At 37.6% G+C, this 20,368-nt stretch overlaps 1 protein-coding gene across 6 annotated transcripts in view; it reads left to right on the top strand.

Moving 5' to 3' along the window:
* Positions 1-20,368, top strand: part of TTC29 (tetratricopeptide repeat domain 29) — a 343,118-nt gene that overhangs the window by 80,140 nt on the left and 242,610 nt on the right. The window lies entirely within an intron of this gene.

Here is a 20,368-nt window from a genome sequence, read left to right on the forward strand (position 1 = left end):
AATCTGTTCGGATTCCTTTAACTTTTCTATTAAGGAGCACCTGAAGGGTGACTATTGCGTTTGGGTTTCTTGTGTTAATTTGGTTGAAAAATGGAGGAGGTAGAAGACACAAAGATGGGGTTAACTGCAGAACCAAACGTGTGATGGAACTGGACTCCATTAGGAGAGGGGTGAAAAGAGCTACCAAGGGGTGCTTTTCTGATTTACTGCAGTAGCCTCAAGATCTAGTCCAAAGGGTGACAGACTGCAGAGTTTAACTTGCTGGAAAGAGGTGAGATCAGGCCCATCACTGGGAACTAATACTCTCAAGAGACATGGCAAGCACAGCTTGACCCAAACAAGTTGCAGTCCCTGCACTGGGAGAGCTTTGACCTGCAGGGAAGCTAATCCCTGGAGATGCTGGCATTGCATAAAAATGCTTTGAACCGAACTCAGCACAAAGAATCTGCACATCTCTAATTGAAACAGCCTTTTGTTGTAATGAAAAGAAAGCTGCAGAAGGGATGGGAAATGATTAATCCTCTCCTTTGATTTAGAACCCACTATTGCCTTGCTAGTGTTATACAAAGAACATTGTGCACTCAAAGTCCATTTGAAATTTAGTCAAATGTTGCAGTAATAACTAACTGCCAGAAGCTTCTCCAGACCTCTACTGTTTATTAGTAAGGCATGTTTCACAGTCCAACTTATCTTTTTTTTTTTTTTTCTTAATTTACAGTGTCTGTATTTGCTGCACTCAAATATTTTCATTCTAATGTAATGATTGGTTTACTTAATATTGATGCATTAATATATCATTTATCATGAGCTGTAATCCATACTATTATTTCTAATCTTCTGCTTTTATCTTTCTAAATACTGCTTGATCTCAAGTTTTATGACACTGTAAATTAGCTCAAGAGTACACAACTGAACCTTATGAAGGCATTCAGATCTATTTACAAAAATATCTAGTACCTGTGGCTTTTGAAAACAATTAGGGAACTATATATGTGTTTTTCTCCTTCAAGTTCCATATAAACACTTGCATGTGTACGTTTGTTTCTATGTGTGTAAGAAATATGCTTACCAGTTTTATGAGAGAAAAGGTTAAATACATTAGAAATACTTCAGAAAATCTGTTTCAAATTTCTCTTATGTTGCTGCAGTTTTCTGCAATAACAGTTAGAGGTTTTTTGCTGAACCAAAACCACAGGTCGAGTGAAGTGGAATTTAGGGACAGATTTAACTGGTTCTTCTCTCTACAAACTACTTCAGGATGTCCAGCTTAACCAAAAGGAATGAGGACTCCAAAAAGGACACTTCATGGCCTATCTGTCTTTTCAGGATTATCTTTTTTTTTTTTTCTCTCTAAATTATTTCTGTCTTTGAGTTCTAGCTTTTCTTGAATGCTGTGCGAATGTAAAATGTAACTAGGCCTTGAGTCACTCCTGGACATGTTTTGTTTGTGTACAAGCTGATCCCAGCAGCCAAACTTAACTACTGCAAGACCCCTGTCTGTCTTACCCAGTCTCCCAGCTTCAGAGATTTTCCAGAGCTTTGCTGATCCTTTTCAGCCTCCCTATATCTTCTGAAGACACCAAACAAGAGATAGCAGGGCTGCAGCAAGCAAATGTGGAGAAGAAACAGCAGCCAAGGATTATATTGTGAAGATGCAGTATTTTGCTATGTATATGAGGTCTGCAAGGTGTTGGCATCTCTGCAGATCCTCTTGAGCACAACAGAATATAATCTGAATATGATACATTACCTTTTTTCTCCAAGCTTCTTAAATTCCGTGATGGCTACAGAAATACTTGCAGGGAGAAGGATTTTCAGGAATATCTTTATCCTCTATTTCCATTTGAGTTTAGGTTTTAACATCTAAGATGCTCTTACTAGAAAAGATATACTTAGTTTGTTTGGTGGTTTTGGTTTTTGTTTTCTTTAGTCATCTGATGAGATTTTACAAAATCCACCTGGAACTCAATGAGAGATCTCAAATGTAGAAGGCTGAATTGACCCACGAAAGATCTGTATTCATAAGAATATAATCATGTAAAAGATAAGTCATGCCTGAAAATGTTGACTCCCACAAGTAAGGAAGTCTTGTCTTCATTGTAATACCATGTAGTTTTTACAGTATTTGAGCTACAGCTAGAATAGATTGGATCAGATCCCAGTGTGGGATCCTTGCAGCTGGCTGACTGTTGATGTGACTTGTTATCACTGGGAACATCTGGGTTGGAAAAGTGAGTGTGAAGTATTTCTACTAGAGCTGTCTCCTGGTAGTGTGAAAATGTAGCACCTATATGTTTGTATACAAATATCTGCACCTGAGTTCATATGGTATTACTTTTGTTTGAAAAGGACTGGTTTGTATTAATACTATTTTGTTGCAACTGTCGTTGCAGAAAGGGACTTTTCATGCTGGGTCATAACAGCAAGAGTAGATCACAAGACAGGAGAGGTATCCCTGTTCTGCTAAGCATGGTAAAGTCTTGACTAGAATAGTGTGTCAGGTTTGGGGTTTTGCATGTCAAGTAGAGGTGGGCCCATTAGAGGGATTCCAGATGAGGGCAACAAAAATGGTCACAAGTCTAGAAACGATGAGCTCCAGGAAAAAAAAAAAAGAGTCGAAAGTGCTTAGTCTAGAGAAGACTGGGATCACCAATGTAGTCACTGGTTATTATTAATGAAAGGCTATTGCAATGAATTTTCCCATGTTTGTGTGGGGAAGGAGGACAATAAATCCTATGGGATGAAACTGCAGCAAAGAAGAATTGGATTAGACTTCAGCAAACCTAACAGGGTGGTGAATCACTGGATTGAACAGCGCTACAAAGTGTCTGTCATGGGAGGCCTTTGAGAACAGATTAAGTAACAGTTGGTCAGGAATGACATAGGTATAACCCATGTTGCCTCATGACAAAGAGGCAGTACAGGAGACTTTGTAGAGGCCCTTTTCAATCCTATGATTTCTCTGAGGACCCAATTTTATTAAATGGCAGGTACTTTTGCAACATGACACAGACTGAATGTTGGCCCCTATTGCTTGCACGGTTGGTGCATTTTTAGAGCATAGTTCTCCAGGAAAATGCAGCTTATTATTGACCAGCAGCTGGCACTGCCTCTTCATGGCTTGTGAGAGACATGCTGCTAACCAAAGGGAACAGGAGATTCTCTAAAACCCTGCTTGTGTGCAGCTGTAACACTCCAGGCTTCAAAGCGGAAGGAAGCTAAAGCACTCTGTATTCAGGTATTAAATACATCTGTCTAATAAAAATTGACTGGAAACACATTTCAGAGGGTCCAAACTCTTCTATTGGAACTGGTTGTTATCAAACCATCAGTCTGGTTGCCCAGTTAATATATGCCTACTTCAGCTTATCTGAATTTAAGTCTTTTCAGAGAACACTGCTTCTCTATCAATCTTTTTAGTATTAGTGCTGTTTTCTAACCAAATAAGGAAGATTTAATGACTGTGTGTGCCTGCCAAACTTTTTGGAGTTGCAAATAAAAGGCAGGATGCTATCTGTTTTTATGAGGTCTTTCTGTTATTTCTAAAATCCTCAGCCAGCCAAGAACCCCTCACTTATCCTCCTGTTCTAATCCTGCTGTGTAAACAAAAGGCAGACAGAGTCTTGGTTCTAACTCAGCTAGAAAATGAAGCAGCTCAATGTATAAATGTAACTTGCAGATGGGCCTATTTTTGAGAAATGTGTATTTAAATTGTGTTACTGTCCTCTACAGTTTGAGGAACACCTGAAGAAATATTACTTTCTCAAATATATTTAAATTTGTTTTACAGGAGATCCCAGAGGCCTCACAAGAAGGAATTCGTTGTGCCAGATGTTAAGCAGTGGCTATGCTGAATAATTTGTTTACTTTAACAGCAGATGAAAAGTTGTCTAAGAAATACTGAGGATTACAGTGAAAAGAATATGATAATGTATATAAATGCTTATTTGAAATAGAGTGAAATCATATTTATAAAAGCTATAAGATAAAAAACAAATGGATGAAACTTCACCTCTGATTTGTTTGTTGTGGCCTACTCTAGTATAAGATGCACCCCAACATTAATTCCTACTAAGTGAATGAGCACATAGGTGTTTGTAAATCTCTTATTTTCAGATGAAAACTCTTGTGTGCCATTCGAAGGGCTGAGGCTTTCCCTAATTTATCAGCTTGCTTAAATCTAGGGCTTTTAAAGAGAGGTTAATGACTTCACAGTACAATTTATAAAGCCGTTAATTTCCTCAAAATATTCTTTCTTAAATTGGTTCTTTCACAGGCCCTGAAATATTGTAGAAACTAGGATGAAAACTTGAGCAAGTCAGAGGTAAAATTTCCATTTTGCCCTATCAGTATTCAAAATTACAAAAGTTACACTGAGATTTCTGATCTTATTTAAGAAAATAAAGTCTTCCTTTTTGCAGTGAACCTATCTGTGAAGTACCAAGAGAATTACTAGCAGAGTGTCTAGTGAGGCAGGTTATTATTTGTCTGTTCTAAATTGATTTGATTACAAATTGTATTGAGAACATGAGAATCTATTTTTTATGTCTTTGCTATGTATTGATAGTGCACTGTTGTGATTTCCTCTGTTCCTTGGGTGAATTTGAAGTAACATATCTTTTTGCAGACATTTAATATAGAAGGGTAGAGTTATGTTTGTTTTGCTTTCGTCTACAAGTGACAGTCATGCGGATTTAAAAACATGGATATTGCAAAGTACCTTGTTACTATAAATTTGTAAATGAATGGTAGGTACAGTCTCATAAAACTAAGTAACAAGGTTGTATGAAAAATATAAAGCAATAAAATAATTAAGCAGCATCTTGGAAAAAGGTCGTAAAGGTAACTGAAAACAAGGTTTATAAATGAGGTTGATTCTTGAAGTGAGAAAACAAGCTTTAAGGTAAACACTACCTTTGTTTCAAATTAAGCCAAATAGAACACTATATGAATAGTGAAAATAAGCACATGATGTTTTAACATTATCTAAAATCAATGGAAATAAGCAACATGTGAGAAACTTCGAAAAATTTTATGACATAATATTTGTCAGTGATCAGTAAGCCTATTTAGTACTTTATGATTTGATGAGGTTCGAGAAGCTAAACAATTTCAATAGTCCCTGAAATCTTAGAGAGAAATATTTTTGTTGGATCTGTTTTTTGCTCTTCAGTAAGACTTCTAGAAGAGTAGCAGTTCGGACTTCAATATAGTTACTTGTTAGGCTTTCTTCTTAAAGGCAAAGAAAGTAATCTTTGGCTGAAGTAAAGCACTATTACTTTGTAACAATGTTAATGCTATCTCACTTAATGCCAGCAAAGGATTTCTAAATTTGTGGATGTTAAAATATCAAACAAATCTAAAAATAGTTTTAAACCATTGTCAAACAAGAATAGTAGACTGAGATCCACAAAAAAAAAAAAAAAACAAAACAAAAAAAAAACACTAGTTTGGAGATTGTTTGCTACCAAGCTGCTTGCATTCAGAAATCAGTAGATAATACACAGATATTACCTTAATATTTGAATGAAACAAACAAACAAAACCAAAAGCCAAACCACTGAAAAAGGAAAAGTAGGCGAGTAGATCAAGCTACTGGCTAAAACTGGTAAGGGAACTTGGCTTTTAAGTGCTGGACTAATTGCATCCATTCCTCAAGACAAATGGAACCTGACTGTGCAAATGTGAAGATGGACAAAAATCAGGACAAAATGAATCCAAAATATCAATAAACCTGTTAAGAGGCATGTGAGAAACCAATCGATAGGGCAGGCAGTAGGGCACAGCTGGTGAACAGTCAATCCACTTTGTTATCATCAATAGCCCATGGGGAAAATTCAGCCTTTTGGTTTGAGAGCATGAAAGAAAAAGATTAACTGTAAGAAGAAAAAAAAAAAAAGTACATTTTAAATTCATTGTTTTCAGGGCAAGGTATGCTACTTGTAAGACATTAATTTATTTCTGATGTAAAACAAGTATCTGGTGCTGATTTAAGAGGGTTGTTTATCATGTGCACCAAAATTGAGAAGGGGATGATGGTAATCTTAAGGTAGACTGTTCAAAAGTCAAATGGCTGAGTTCTGGTCCTCTTCAGTTTGAGTGGCAAGCATCCAAAAACTACAAAGAAGAAATAGGTCAGTGCTTAGCACTGCAGAGTTTCTTACCCGCTTTGTTTTTTTAAAAAAAATTTGTTCATGCAGCAACATTTTTGGTTTCTTTGTTATTGCAGTCTTAACAAATTCATAGAGGTTGGTATGCAGAGCTGTGAATTTATTCTAAAGTCTTTGCAGAAATAATTGTGGGGACAAACACACTGATGTGGCTTTTGCTCAAACAGTAGTGGTTTGAAGAAGTCCTTCACTTGATGGCTGACTTAAGCTTTGGCTTTCTGGGATATCCCTTTCTCTGTTGTGAGTTCTAGTAATGCTAGAGGTATGACATTACTGTTCCAAGATGCAAAGCTCTCCCTGTGCAAACTGTACTGCCATACATATTTGCTGCTTTCTTTTGTACCATGCTGAAGGTCTTTCAACACCTGTCTTCAACCTTATTAACTGCTCTGATATAGCAAAATGTGATATGCTTGAATTCTCCTACCTGGGCCACTAAGCAGAAGCCAAAGTCAACCTTCTAAAAAAGCAGTGTGCAAAACCAAGTCTGCTTCATTGTTGTGTTCATTCTAGTCACTGTAGTGAGGTTAAGTTCTTCAAAATCTGGTTAGTCCTCTATAATAAGGAGATAGACGGTCTGTGGTTTGCAGCTAGAAGATATTTGCTCTTTTGTCTGTTAGAAGTTATGTTCATTTAAATTCTTTGTATCTCCTGCTTACTCCTGCACCCTTCAACTAGAACTGCTCATAGTGTCTCAGATGCCCGTAAGTCATATTGGCTAGTGTGTTATTCCTAGGCCTGAGATACTGGATTTTGACCTGACATAGCTTTGCTGTCATCTTGGGTAAAATCCTGTGGTTGCCAATTCAGGTGTGTAACTTGACTATAATAAAATTTTAAATTTGTTTTTATTGGTGACCATTTACACCTCTTGCTGAAGAAATGCTTGGGACAAACCAATTTGCATCGCCTCTGCAATGTACTGATTACTGCTAAGTGTGCTCTACTCTTGGCATTATTCTAACCACAAATGTCATGAATGATGTACTTAATACTTCATGAAGGTGTAAGAACAGCATTATCATCATCATCAAAGTACTGTCTTCCAGGTCAATGATTGGTTTCTGAACATAGGCTTTTTTCCCCCCCTTGCTTTTAAATTTTAGCATAATGCTTCTTGTTACTTAACCATAGTATGTCACTCCATATATGGTTTCATTTTCAGCCTCAGCTCAGGTGTGTGTGTTGTTTTTTTTCCTCCAGAGTTTTGTTGTTTGGCCCATAGTTTGATTGCTCCTTAGCAATTATATTTAAGTGGAGGGAAGATTGTGTTTTTCCCCATGCTGCTTATGAATATTTTGCTGCATCTCTAGTTGGCACCTGGATGAGAGCCTTTCTGCTAGCTTTGCATGTGTCTGTCTTTTAAAAGTTAATGGAAGGTAGGGAATATTTAAGACTATCTTAATCCAACATCTGCATCTTTTCTACCAGTCATGATTCAGTTTAATGTCTCTGATTCAGTCTGAGCAGCACTAGATTCCACTGTTTAATTTATTCCAGATTTTGCTTTTAATATTAACATTTTTAATTTGTATACCAGTGGCAATCAGGATAATCTGGCATATTCTATTTTTTTAACCACAGAAAGAATGATCATATTGGATGACCGGGTTTTTATTGTTCCTTTCCGTATTTTTGCTTATTTGTCTCCCTTAGGAGAAATCCCCAAGTTCTTTCGTTCCTCCTTTCTTTCACGATATTTAAAACTACTTGTTGCAAAGACAGTTTTTTAGAATGCCTTTTTCTTTTTTTAATTTTAATCTGTGGTATGCATTGTTATGTTAAATCCTGAAATGTGATGGAGGCAAAAGTCTCCAAACTTTTGGAACCAGAATCTGGAGGAAAAAAGTTTCAGGTGACTTCATACTTTTCAATTATTAGCAAGATTTATTTTACTTTAATAAATTTAAAATAGGTCTTCTTTCAAAAGGAAAAAAAAATCTAAGCTCTCTGAATATCAGAATAAGGCACTCTGAGAATTAATCTAGGTCATCAAAATAATAATTTATTTAAATTTATTAACCTTTTAGAAAACTTTTCTGAAGTCAAATAGCACTTATTGACCAAATATGATTTTGAAATTTTCCGATGGTTCTTGTGCCTAACCAATAAAAGAAAGAACTCCAGCTATTTTTAGCTTGTATCTTAGTTCCTTTTGTTGTTGTTGTTGTTTTTAAGTCAAGGTATTGACCTTGGTAATAAGATGTCAACAGCTGACAAGCCTAGATGTATGAAAACTTCAGAGTGCAAATCATGCCGGACTTTCAGATCATATCCCAGTTATGCTTTTGTGTCAGTTCTTGCAGCTTTAAAGAAAATGTTAGAACACTTTTTGTTTCTGACTTTGTATTTCTGTGATTATTAGTGCAGAATCTACTTTTCTAGGAGAGTTTTTCTGTAGAGAAAACTAGTATCTCTGTCTTGTTTTGTCTTTCAAGCTTGGTTTCCAGGGTTCTCTGTTCTGATAAAGTTCATTTCCCACAACTTGGAATCCATAAGTCCCACAGGACTTTATAGCAACATTAGTAAAAGCATGAACTCAGTTTCTCATTACCAAAGTACTACAGTAAGATCTGTGTCTCAGCTCCCTCAAACCAATTAATTATTTAATCCACAGTGATTTTTAACCTCTCTCCCACCTCACCATTTTCCTGAGCTACCTAGACTTTTGCCTGACTCTAACTTTAGCAGTATGTCCAAGACCAGCTAAAGGTTCAAGTGTTCTGTGCTGACAGGACACCCAATATGTCAAATGCAGCTTTGGTTGTTCTGATACATCCTGCTGGCGAAAGCTGCTAAACATAGTTGAGCTTATCGCAGTCCTAGCGAAGGGAGTGTGGCATTCCTGTGATAGGAAGCCAGCACTGGGCACTTCAGATGTGCCATTCATCACTCTCCTTTACAGGGATTGAACTGCCATTCCTGTGTTTATCAGCTAAAATCAATTTTGAAAAGGTGTCTGCCACATAAAATCCTTGTAATTGTTTGGCCCAATAACTGCTGAAGTTATCGTGTGCTAACTGGTTAGATGATGACATTGCAGCAGAAGAGGCAAAACAGGGCTACAGTAATGCAGATAATTAATAGAATTGGTTTGTGTGAAGCTGGACAGCTCTAGCACTGCATGTCACGGTGACCTGTTTTCACTTGGTGAAGTCAAAATTAACCTTGAAACAGAAGGTCCTGCTGCATGTTCAAAACAACAACAAACCTGGGGAGAGCCAGAAGCTTTGAATGATGGTAATTCTCTCAGTTTCCTATTTAAATCAAAAAAGGGTTTGAAGGCATCTTAGATCATAACAGAATCAGCACCCTGTGGGTGATACAGACTCTGAATGCCAAACCAAAAGCATAACTCACATATTGCTCTGTGATTTTTTTTTTTTTTTAAGCATTAGGAGTCTTGGACACACAAGGAGGCAGTTTTGCTTCTTCATTTCAATTAATTTGGTGCTGAATTTGCACTTTTTAAAGCCACAGTCAGTGTAAATGGCAACGGCCACTGTTGCCTGGGACTTGTACTGAGGCCCTGCAAGGGCCAGAATACAGACAACCTGAGTGGTTCAAATGCAGATGCCACTTCCAAAGTGGTGCTGTGAGACTCCATGCAGGGCAATGTTACATAGTTTTGTATGGCAGATGCATAAGTGCAGATTTGTGACAGTGGTTTCACAAATAGGTTTGAACAAAACCTATTCAAGTCAGACCTGACGTCCTTCAATATTAATCTTCAATCTTGATGACAAGTAGAAATTCTCCCATGAGTGTTGTGGGGGTTTTTTTACACTGATTCCTGCTTTCCTAGGTTCATAAATAGCAAGAGAGCAACCTAGCTGAAAAGCAGAAATGTGCATGTTTAAACACTGTTTACTGAAAGAAACACATATCTCACAACAATAAATTAGTTGACCAGCTGCACTATTGTACTTCTGATACATCTCTGCTGGAACCTAGACACTTAAATTTAATTAACTTTTAATTATTTTTTTTTTTAATCTGATGAACTGAATTTTTTATGGCTTTCTTCTAGATATAGTTTGTAGTTTAGGGGTATAAATGTAGAAAAAGCTCTCTTTATAGTTACCTCCTCTTCCTGAGAGAATCCCTGCTTCACAGAAAGAGGACATAGATTCACACAGAAGAAAAGAGAAAAACAGAAGATTAATCAATATCTAAATTTGTCTTGACTCTGTTCAGCTTCTCAGCAGAGAGGAACTGCTGTGAGGAGGTGAATGCCCTCCCCTGGGAAAGAGACTTGGCTGCCTCTTGCACAGGGGCTGGCTCCGTTTTAGCCACAGGAGAGCTCCTGGTGCCAGCTACAGAGGTCACTGCTCATTTGCCCTCTGGCTCAAAATGGAAAAAAGGAAACATAGCCAGAGAAGGCAAAAAAAAAAAGAGTGAAGAGAGGAGGCAGTGTAAGGCCAAAGGCAAAACTGTGTGTTATTATGGGTATATTGGAGAGGAAATGGCTAGAAAAAGAAATCTGACAGACGGGATAGGACTGGTGGTCCTGGAAACCAGGATGTTGACGAGCCACCCTTAAGCAGGAAAATATCAGAAGGGACAGAGAGCGGGAAAAGGGAGAAAACACAAGGGCAATGGAAATCTTGTACTTGGATGATTATCCACCTATTGTATCACAATGTGAACAGCATTACCAGAGATGGAATATAATATTGTTTCTGGGTCTCACAATACAGTATGGCATCCTTAGGCTGTTCTAGCTGGGGTAAGGGAAGCTCAGTTGAAAATAAGTTGCAAAAGGTTTGTTGGTTATTGAGGAATTAAAACAAAGAAACAAACACAACAACAACAACAACAACACACCAAACAACAACAACAACAACAAAAAGCACACACATACACACACACACACACACACACAAAAAAAAAAAAACCACACACACAAAACCCAAAACCCTACATGTACGTTTAGTATTGAATGAATCTCAAGAACCTGCTGTTGAGACTATAAGATTGTGGAATGCTGTGTGTTCTTGGCAAGCCATTAGTACAGTTCCTGGTGCCCAGCTTTGAGACTGAAGGAAAAATGAATTGCCCTGAGGAAGCAAAGAAGTGGATTAGAAGTAAATGAGAAAGGAGAGGTAGCAGTAGATGAAGCAAGATGGGAAGATGCATATTTGTGTGCTTGGGAGACTTGAGCAAATACCATTGCCAAGGTCTGTCAGATCAGCCTTTGCCCCTTTCATTCTGATTGTGAAGAATAAAACCTGGCTGCCTGTTATTGTTTGCCAATGTCCAACCCCTGATGTTCTCTAGGTGGGCAAGTTCTACAAGCATCAGCTCTAAGAACAAACTAAGCCTGTTAGTATGGGCTGAATATCTACCTTGGGATGAGTTGCACTGCATGTTAGCAGTGTCTGTTCCTTCTGTTGACTCCAAAAGGAATCAAGGTGACCAGCTCAGATGTGAAATTCTTGCACTGCAGATATCTCAAGATATGCTCATATGTCCCAAATCTCATCCATAGCATATTTGACTGTACTCGAATGTTATGGCAGGCAGCCAAATCCATGGGTGCCTAGTAAAAATACATGTGTATAGACAGGAGTGGCTAGAAAAAAAAAGGGTGAATTTTGAGGGGGTAACTTGCACACTCTGTAGTCAGCCTTTGTTGGCCACTGGTAAAGTGCCTGCCCATGGCATAAAAATTAAAAATGAACAGCTTCTAGGTGGCATTTGTGTTCACTGGAATTAAACTTCTAGAGAGACTTTAGGTTTAAATGGTGTATGCCTGAGTGTTTGTGGTGTTTGTTTGCTTTTTAAGCTGTCTGGCAGTACTGAGCGCTTAGGGAAAAAGACTAGGTGTGCTATTCTGAAATGAAAGAAATGAGATTGAGGCAAAGTCACGCTGATTTCCCTACCAGCAATACTGACTGGTAATTACTGGTGATTGTTTTTCTGTCGTTTTATAATCTTGTCGGTTCTGCCAGTGTGGCTGTGCTGTGAACCAGATCAGGGAACAAAATTAATTTTAAAGAAAGATTTATGGGAGAGTGGAAGGGAGAAATGTTATATACTATTATCAAGGCAGGTCAGCTCTCCAATCTGGCTTATAAAATGGGCACCCAAATAGCTGTGCAATAGCGATCAGTGGTGGTGGGAGGAGGAGAAAGTGGGATGCACAGGGCAAAGACCTCTTCAGCTGATATTGCTGGCCAGAGTATGTCTTGTGAAAGCCAGCCTTAACTCAAATGCATTTCTTCAGAGGTAAAAGTGGCTTTAAAAGTACTTGGCTCCATCTGGTTCCCAGGTATCCTTCCTGCCCCCCAGGCTTTCTCTGACAGTGCACCAACAATAGATGTTAGTATGGCCACATGCTGAGCAGATGGGAACTGATCTGGAAAAAAATGTTTTTCTTGTAAAAATGAAGTTAACTGTGTTCTAGGCAATGGACAGAAAAAGGAACGTGATCTGTGACAGAGCTTGCGCAGACATTTGTGCTAGAGACAGCTAAAACTTGATAAGCTGAACTCTACCCACCACATCTGTTGCCAAGCCTGGAGGGTCATGTGTGCACTATGAATGGACCCAGGGGGATAGGAGAGGAAGAACTACAGAACTACTAGAAATAGAGGTTTCCCATCATACAGAAATCTCTCAAAATAGGTTAGTCAATCCTTGCTGTGCAGGTATCATGAAGATGATCTTTGAGAGAGCCATGAAAGTAAGAGAGAAAATACAAGGAATTTCAGACATATGATGAGTAGGAACACAGCTGCTTTCTTCTCTGTTACAGATGAAAGCTAGTGGCAGTGCTGACTACAGAACTGTTCTGTACCTAGGATGTCTCAAGAACTTGTTTTCTGTGGGATTTATCACTGCAGTAGCCCTTCAGGGTGAAAAAATAGATGAGACTGGTATCTTTTGAAGTGTAAGATAAGTGTGCCTTTAAAAGTTGGATGTGTTTTTTTAAACCGGTGATCATAATTAAAAGGGTGAGAGGGAATTGTCATCTCTGCTTCTGTATGCAGGCTTATGTTGATTATTATAAAACATTTCAAATATAATCAAATCTGTGCATAAACAGACTGCCCTTTAAAAAGGAAACAAAGCTAAAAAAATCTGTAAAGGATTGAAATTCATACCATTTTCTAAGCTTACAACTGCAGACTCATCTGAATGGAAGCTGTGGTGTGTTGTTTACTTAGTGCTTTTTATTGCAACCTAACTGTTGTGGAAAAAAATGACCTCCATAAACTTAGACCAGAATCAGCCCAGCAAATGGACAAATATCCATCATGTGAATGGGTGGAAAGCCATCTTATATGACAGGCTGTCTGGTGCTCACAAAGCCTTGATGCTTTCTGTCTGAGGGGCTAAGAAAGGAAGGGACTCTATCTAAATAAGAATCAAGCACTTTGCACAACTTGCTAACTTGCCTGTAAAAAGACGCCATTTGCTATTTAGCGTCCCTAAGACTGCTTATGTGTTTTTAAGAAGCCAACAGTCTTTTCATCCTCATTCAGTTTGTTTCTGTCTTATAAAGAAGTCTATTGATTCCTCCTAATTATTAAAATGATGGATTTTTTTTTTTTTTTCCTCAAGCTGTGGTAGACTCTGAAAACAACTAAGCAAGATTGCTTAATGGTGCAGGGGAAGAAGCTCTGTCTGTATGTTGAGCTAACCAAAAATGATGTGGATAAGACTAGCACAGTACTGAATGCTAACAAATCCTAAGGGCAGGATTAGATTATCTGAACTTGTAGCAAGTTCATGTCTTTCTGCAAAGTACTGTATTCTGTTTCCAGAGAGAGGAGCAGGAACAAAATATGCAAGGTTTTTCTTCTCAAATGGGCTTGTGAACTTTAGAAGTAACACACTGGTAATTTTTTTAATGTAGTCCTATGCCATTCTTCCGTGACTTGAATGAATTTTATTTGCTAGCAGCTAAATCTAGATTCTGCTGCCTGTTCAGACTTGCCTGATTAATGGAACTAAACATGCCAAACTAAGTCTTTTCGTGCAATATACTTAAGATATCCAAAACTATAAATGGGGCACAAGTGTCCACAAAAAATTCTGTTAGGATTCTCTATCAGTATCTTTCCCTCAGGCGTACTCTGGTATTCATTCAGTGTTAGCTTGAGGTTATATTAGAAAAGGCTGGATTCTATAATTCTGTTATTTATATCCTCCCCCACGCCCTTTTGTCAATCATCAATCTAATACAATGTGTAAAATGGGATATTGAGCATTCATCTGTGTTCCACTTCTCTGCATTACTCTATATATGCTTAGGAGAAGTCAACAGTATTTTTCTAGAGCCTATCAGCTACTCATTTTTGGGGGGTGTGTGTTACCATAAGTCAACAGATACTTGGTAAAATATGTAACATTTTGGGGAGTAAAAGCCTGTGAAGATATTTGTAAAAGTTTTCTCGATGTTCACACTCTTGTGGAGTTTCTACTAGTCCATAATTGTCATTGTATTGCTTAATTCTTGAGGTGGTTATTTAAAACAAACAAAACAACAATAACAACAAAAAGCCCAACTCTTTGCTTTTTCTGTAAGAGAACTGTATTCTCATTGAGAAATTTTGAACTCCAGTAATCATAAAACTTAGAAAAATTATTGCTACTTATTGTCATAGTATCCTCTCATCGGCAATAAGAGCAAAACCTGAATCTTGGACCTTCCAACCATCAGTTCAAGTCTTTGCTGTTCAAATTTGCTGACAGATGATCTCTAGTTCAGCTAGAAGAGGATGTTACATACACTGTTTGTAACAACTTTCTGCAAGGCATTGCTTGGAAAAAAAAAAGTTCAATGGAGATCAGACTCTTGGGTTCTGGCCATGGCTCTGCAAGAAAAATGTGACTTAAAGGTAAGGAATGAGATAATGAATGTTCAGAAGCAGTGTCAATGGAAAGGTGGACCTTGGTCTAAAGACCTGATACAAAATCAGAGAATTTTGACAGAATCACATAATCAAGATGAATACTCATGTGAAGGTTTGTGGGTTTTTCTCTTGTGTAGTAGTAAGAGTGAACTACACCCTGTTATGAATAGCTCTGTTTCTGTTTATAAATATTTTCAAAGATGAAAGTGATAAAGAAATGAGAATCTGTTCTGAAAGCATACAATTTTGAAAGTCTGAAGTGGTTAGGAGAGCTGTTTCAATATAATGCTCTTTTTCATGAAAGAAACCTCATTGTAACCTTGACAGCTTTAGGGCATAATTCTCTACATTGTTGACTTTGGCATCAGTTTTCTGATTTTTGGCATTCCTAACAATAGTTCAAAATACTAAATTGAACTGAAAACAGAGTTTGCTCTTAGTTGTGGAGATTTCCAGTATATAGATCTATACAAAGTATTCAAAGATGAGAAATTATTTCATTATTTCTGAAGGATGTATTTAATTGTTTCTTTCAGTCAGAAAAGCCTGATATTCAGTCCACTTCCTGTATTTCTGTTTCCAAAAGGCTCTGAGAAGATGCAAACTGAGATTCCTGTATTCTCTTCTACCTTGCTTAGAAAGATGCAGCTATTTTGGATGAGAATATTAAATATTGAAGATTGAGTGGATATTATGTCTCAAAGTGGTGAATATTTTTCTGACAAAGGTGTCAAAATTCTCAGAATATATTTTCTTTCGTTAGAGGATGTTTTCTGCATCTCTCCTACTTTTCCCTCTGACTGTTCCAGTGAAAAAATGATTTCACAAACCAACAAAACTAAACCAAAACAAATAAACAAACCCAAAACCTTGCCGTAAACTCACTGAAGCTTACTTTGAACGTAGAAGGCAAGAAAATGCAAGTCTTGAAGTCTTAATGAAGCATTTGAAGCACTTGCATAATCTGAACACGAGCTAAAACTTATTGCCTCACAAGGACACTCCCTTGCTCAAAGTTAGGCACTGGGCTTTAAGTATTCTTGCTGGGTTGTGTCTCTAGTAAACCACGTTCCAGTTGCTGTCTCTTATTTCTGAGTACGTGTAATGCAGTAACATTCTTTTTCCTTTAGCAGAATACTTATGAGAGCCAAATGAACTGGTTTTAAATCCTGCACGTTAAAGAAAGCTTTAAAGGAGAATGTGATTTCCTGTTCCCACCCCTCTCCTGGAGATAAAGTAGCATCATCTTTTATCTGACCTGGTTAGATATGACCATGAATGCTCTAGCATGGTGAGGAATGTGATACATAAGGAATGTTTGCAATAAACCAAACTATTCAATGCAGTCACTCCATCAAATAGATACAGTCTATCTCTGTTAACAAACCCATGGCACTACATAACATCCTACTGGTTCTCATATACTATGGCATATGCTGTTATTACTGTTATACAATAACTAGTCGAAATTGCCATATTTTTTCGTTAACTGGGAAAAAGCACGTTCATTCTGTCAGTTTTCCATTAATGTTTCTATTTTGGAACATGTTTAGTTGTTTTTCTTTATACTATCAGAAGAAACACTTTTATGTGTTACAGAAGGTAGCACCAAGGGAGGCTTTTACTGCTGTCTTCACTACCTAATGGGAATTTATAGAGAAGGCAGAGCCAGGCACTTAATGGTGTTCACAGTGAAAGACCAAGAGAAATTAACATAAGTCGCATGAAGAAAAATTCTGATTGTCTTCTGTTTCATTACAAATGTATCAGTCCTTACTACCAAAGGAATCCCACCACCAGTCTATTTCCAAAAGGGTTTGTCTTCATGCTCTGTAACTCTACAGTCTAGACTATTTATACAGTCCTAAAATTACATTTATACATTCCTAAAATTCTATTTGGCCCTTTGAAGGCAACTGCAAGGCTGATGTGGCCCGCGGTGAAAATGAGTTTGACACATTTGGTCTAGAAGTTATAAATTTTTTAATGTCCCAGTTTAACTGTTGTATATCAGGAAGTAAAATCGAAGTCTGCTTCTTAATCCAGGATGTGTGAACATCAAGTTGTAGGGAGAGTATGTATAAAGAAAACTAACTGTACAGTTAAATCCTAAATGTCATGTGCATGACTGATTAAAGTTGTTTTCGTCACCCTGAAAACTGGTCTGTTCTCTTCTGGCATGAAGAGGGAAAACAGCTCAAATTCAGAAGATAAGTAAGTTGTTACATGGTCAGTGTGGGGACTGTGGCTTTGATTCTGAACTTAAACAAACTTTTTCCTCATTGCTTGAAACTCTAAGGCCACTATAGCTGTTTTAAATGGAAACCATGTGTACGAGGTTAAGGAGGCAGCTTCTACTCTGATAGACTGATTTGTGGGTGTGTGGTGGTGTCTGATGTCAACCGAAGTTGCATATATACATTGCAGAGTGGGAGTGGTTGGGTTTTGTTTTCCCCCTGTTCTCTGGGTGTGAGAAAACAGCTTATCTTGTTGCTTGCTGTACAAAATTATGTGTTTGGGGTACAGAAGGGTTCTTTTTGCCATTCCACCTCTGTGCCAATAGCTGGAAAAATCTTGCTTTATGCCTGCAATAGACTTCTATGAGGTTCTTTGGCATGAAGACAATTAGGGCCATCAGTTTTGACTCAGTGCTTAGAAGACAAATTCCTGAAGGTGTATACCTATGCTTCCCTTTGTGTCTGCCCTGATTAATAAGCTATACCTAGCACAAAACAGCTACTAACCAGTGCCAGTAGATCTGAAACTTGCCTAAAACTTGATTCCTGCAAGCACCTCATAAATATAGCTTTAAAAATTCTTTTAAAATTGGTCAGTTGATGACTCTCAGATTTGAACACTGTGATCTCCAAGGAGGCAACAGCAGAGCACTCCTTCATGTAAGGGACAAAATGTGAGGAGGTGGTTATTCCACCTTGTATTTTAAGGACATTAAACAGAATACAATTGGCTCCTAGCTGAAGTATAATCTTGAAGTATTTGTTTTCACTGGCTCTCAACTAATTTTGACTGCCAGCTATGGAAGGTCGATTGATTTCCCTGTGAAGTTTATGGCCAGCTGCTTGAGAGGTAATTAGTTTTTAAAGTCTTAACAATACTGATGGGGATTCACTCCTTAGCTCTAGGAGAAGAAAATGTCAGCAGTGGCAACGAGCATTATCATGGAACTGCAGTTTCCCCAGGCAGAATTTCTAGTAGAATTATGGCCATAACTTGCAAGGTAACCAATGAGAATTACTTGTAGTGCTCTACTACACAAATGCAGTGTTACTGTTTTATACTCTAATTGCTGTAATAAGGCAAGTTAAGGGACAGAGTTCCAAAAGTTTGTGAGTTCACACAAACGTGTATGTAATATTAACCAAAATTTGCATGTATACTGAATGTGCAAGTAGGTTATCTGGTTGCTAGTGCCCATTTAAATGCCTAACTGTACCACAGATAACCTGGAAAACCAAAAGTACAGCCTGGAACCCCCAAATCACAGGTTTTAGTGGTTAGGGGTTTATTTAGCACAAGTTTTGAACTTGGAGGCTTTTAATAGCCATTTAAAGATACATTTGTGTAATAGTGGAGGGGGGAGAACCAGTTGTAGAAAAACATAGTTGATTGTTTATTAAAGTTAGTTGTTTTGAAATCATGAATGGGTCAGTGGCAGTCATTGATGTTCCTCAAGAAAATATTAGCATTTCTACTAGAAGGAGGATTAGGCTATTTACCACAAAAGTAAAACATAGAGGTTGAAAAGATCAACTAGATCCCCGCAGTCTAAAGATTTGCTTCTTTTTGGTGGTTTTTGTTTTTTGTTTTGTTTTGTTTGTTTGTTTTTTTTAGTAAAAGGTGTTGTCGGGGCCTGATTAGATGGAAGTGATACATTAATGCTCAGAGTTATGAGTTACATGAACACTTCTTACTTTCAGCAGTATTCACTGTACTCATTGGTTGTTTATATTGTGATAAGGCCTGGAGACTATGTGTATTAGACACATAGAACTATGTTACTGCCCTTAGGATTAGGAAGGCATGAGAAGTAGCAGATGTCCAAGACAAATACATGTGTCAGAATATAGAATGATATAAGAATAAGAAAAAATACTGTGATAACAGTGTCTTACTGCATCAGGATGAAACACCACAGTTGACCCCCTCACTATGCAATGGCACTAGTCAATTGTGTCCCTAATGGAACCTACGAGATGGGGTTTGAAACAAAACATAGACAACTTTGCAGCATTGACTCCAGTAAAAGTGCTGCGAGAGAAGACATGAGCATACTTTGTGGACAGTTGCAGAATTACATCAACATTAGTAGTGAGTCTTTGTCAGGTGTCACAGCACAACTTGCCAGCTGGGTCTTAAAGCATATTTACTTTGTGTTGCCTTGATTGAGACTGCCTATAGGAATAGATGTTTACATAGGAAAAAACAAACTGGCTTTTAAAATGTGCTACTGGTGGCATTGTATATGCACTTTAACAAGCTGTCCCCTGCATACGGTTTATCTTTGCAGCTTCGTTCAGCACAGACATACAGAAAGAGAGAAAACAGACCATACGGTTAGTATCGATTCTTGTACTTCTTGTGAAAGGGAAAAATAAAAAGCATACACAGAAAGCTGATGGAAAAATGATCTCTTGGAAGTTGGAATTTTTTGTGTGTTCTGGGATGGGTTTCTTTGTGTTTTGCTGGAGTTAATAGATCTTTTCCTCTTGTAGCTGTGCTAACCATCTAGAAATGTTACTATCAAAGGTGGCTTTTTCTTTTAAATTCAGGTTTTGTGCTGTTTAAATAGGCTACTGGTATAATCTTCTTTTGTCGTTTTAGTATATCTGCTGATTATATTGAATGAAGGAAAAATACTCAATGTCTATGTCCATAAAAAGGAGTACCAAAAATTAAAATGTTAGAAGAGAAAGAAAGCCTCGTCTCCAAAGTTTCCTCTTCAGTGAGACGAAGATATGTGAACTGAGTTATCAAAGTGTTATGCATTATGCCCTGAATGATATACTGCATGCAGAATAGGTTTACTTGGGAGTTTTGGCTTTGTTTGAACAGTTGATGTGTATTGCTTATCCCTTTAATGCATCTTCAGATTATTTTTACTTTGAAACTGTAATTGTATAAACATCTCTCTAAACATATGGTATTTGGCTGTTCTCTCTATCCGGGAAGACTTGATTTATGCTACCTTTCTTTCTGCTGTTATGTTGAAATTAGACTTGTACTATGGGGAAATTAGCAGACTGAAAATTGCAGTAGCAGAACATTTGTATATTTAATGCAGTGGTCTTTCCCTGGGAGCTTTCTGACTAAGGT

The sequence above is a fragment of the Patagioenas fasciata genome, chromosome 4 (genome assembly GCF_037038585.1).
Source record: "Patagioenas fasciata isolate bPatFas1 chromosome 4, bPatFas1.hap1, whole genome shotgun sequence".
In the NCBI taxonomy this organism is placed as follows: domain Eukaryota; kingdom Metazoa; phylum Chordata; class Aves; order Columbiformes; family Columbidae; genus Patagioenas; species Patagioenas fasciata.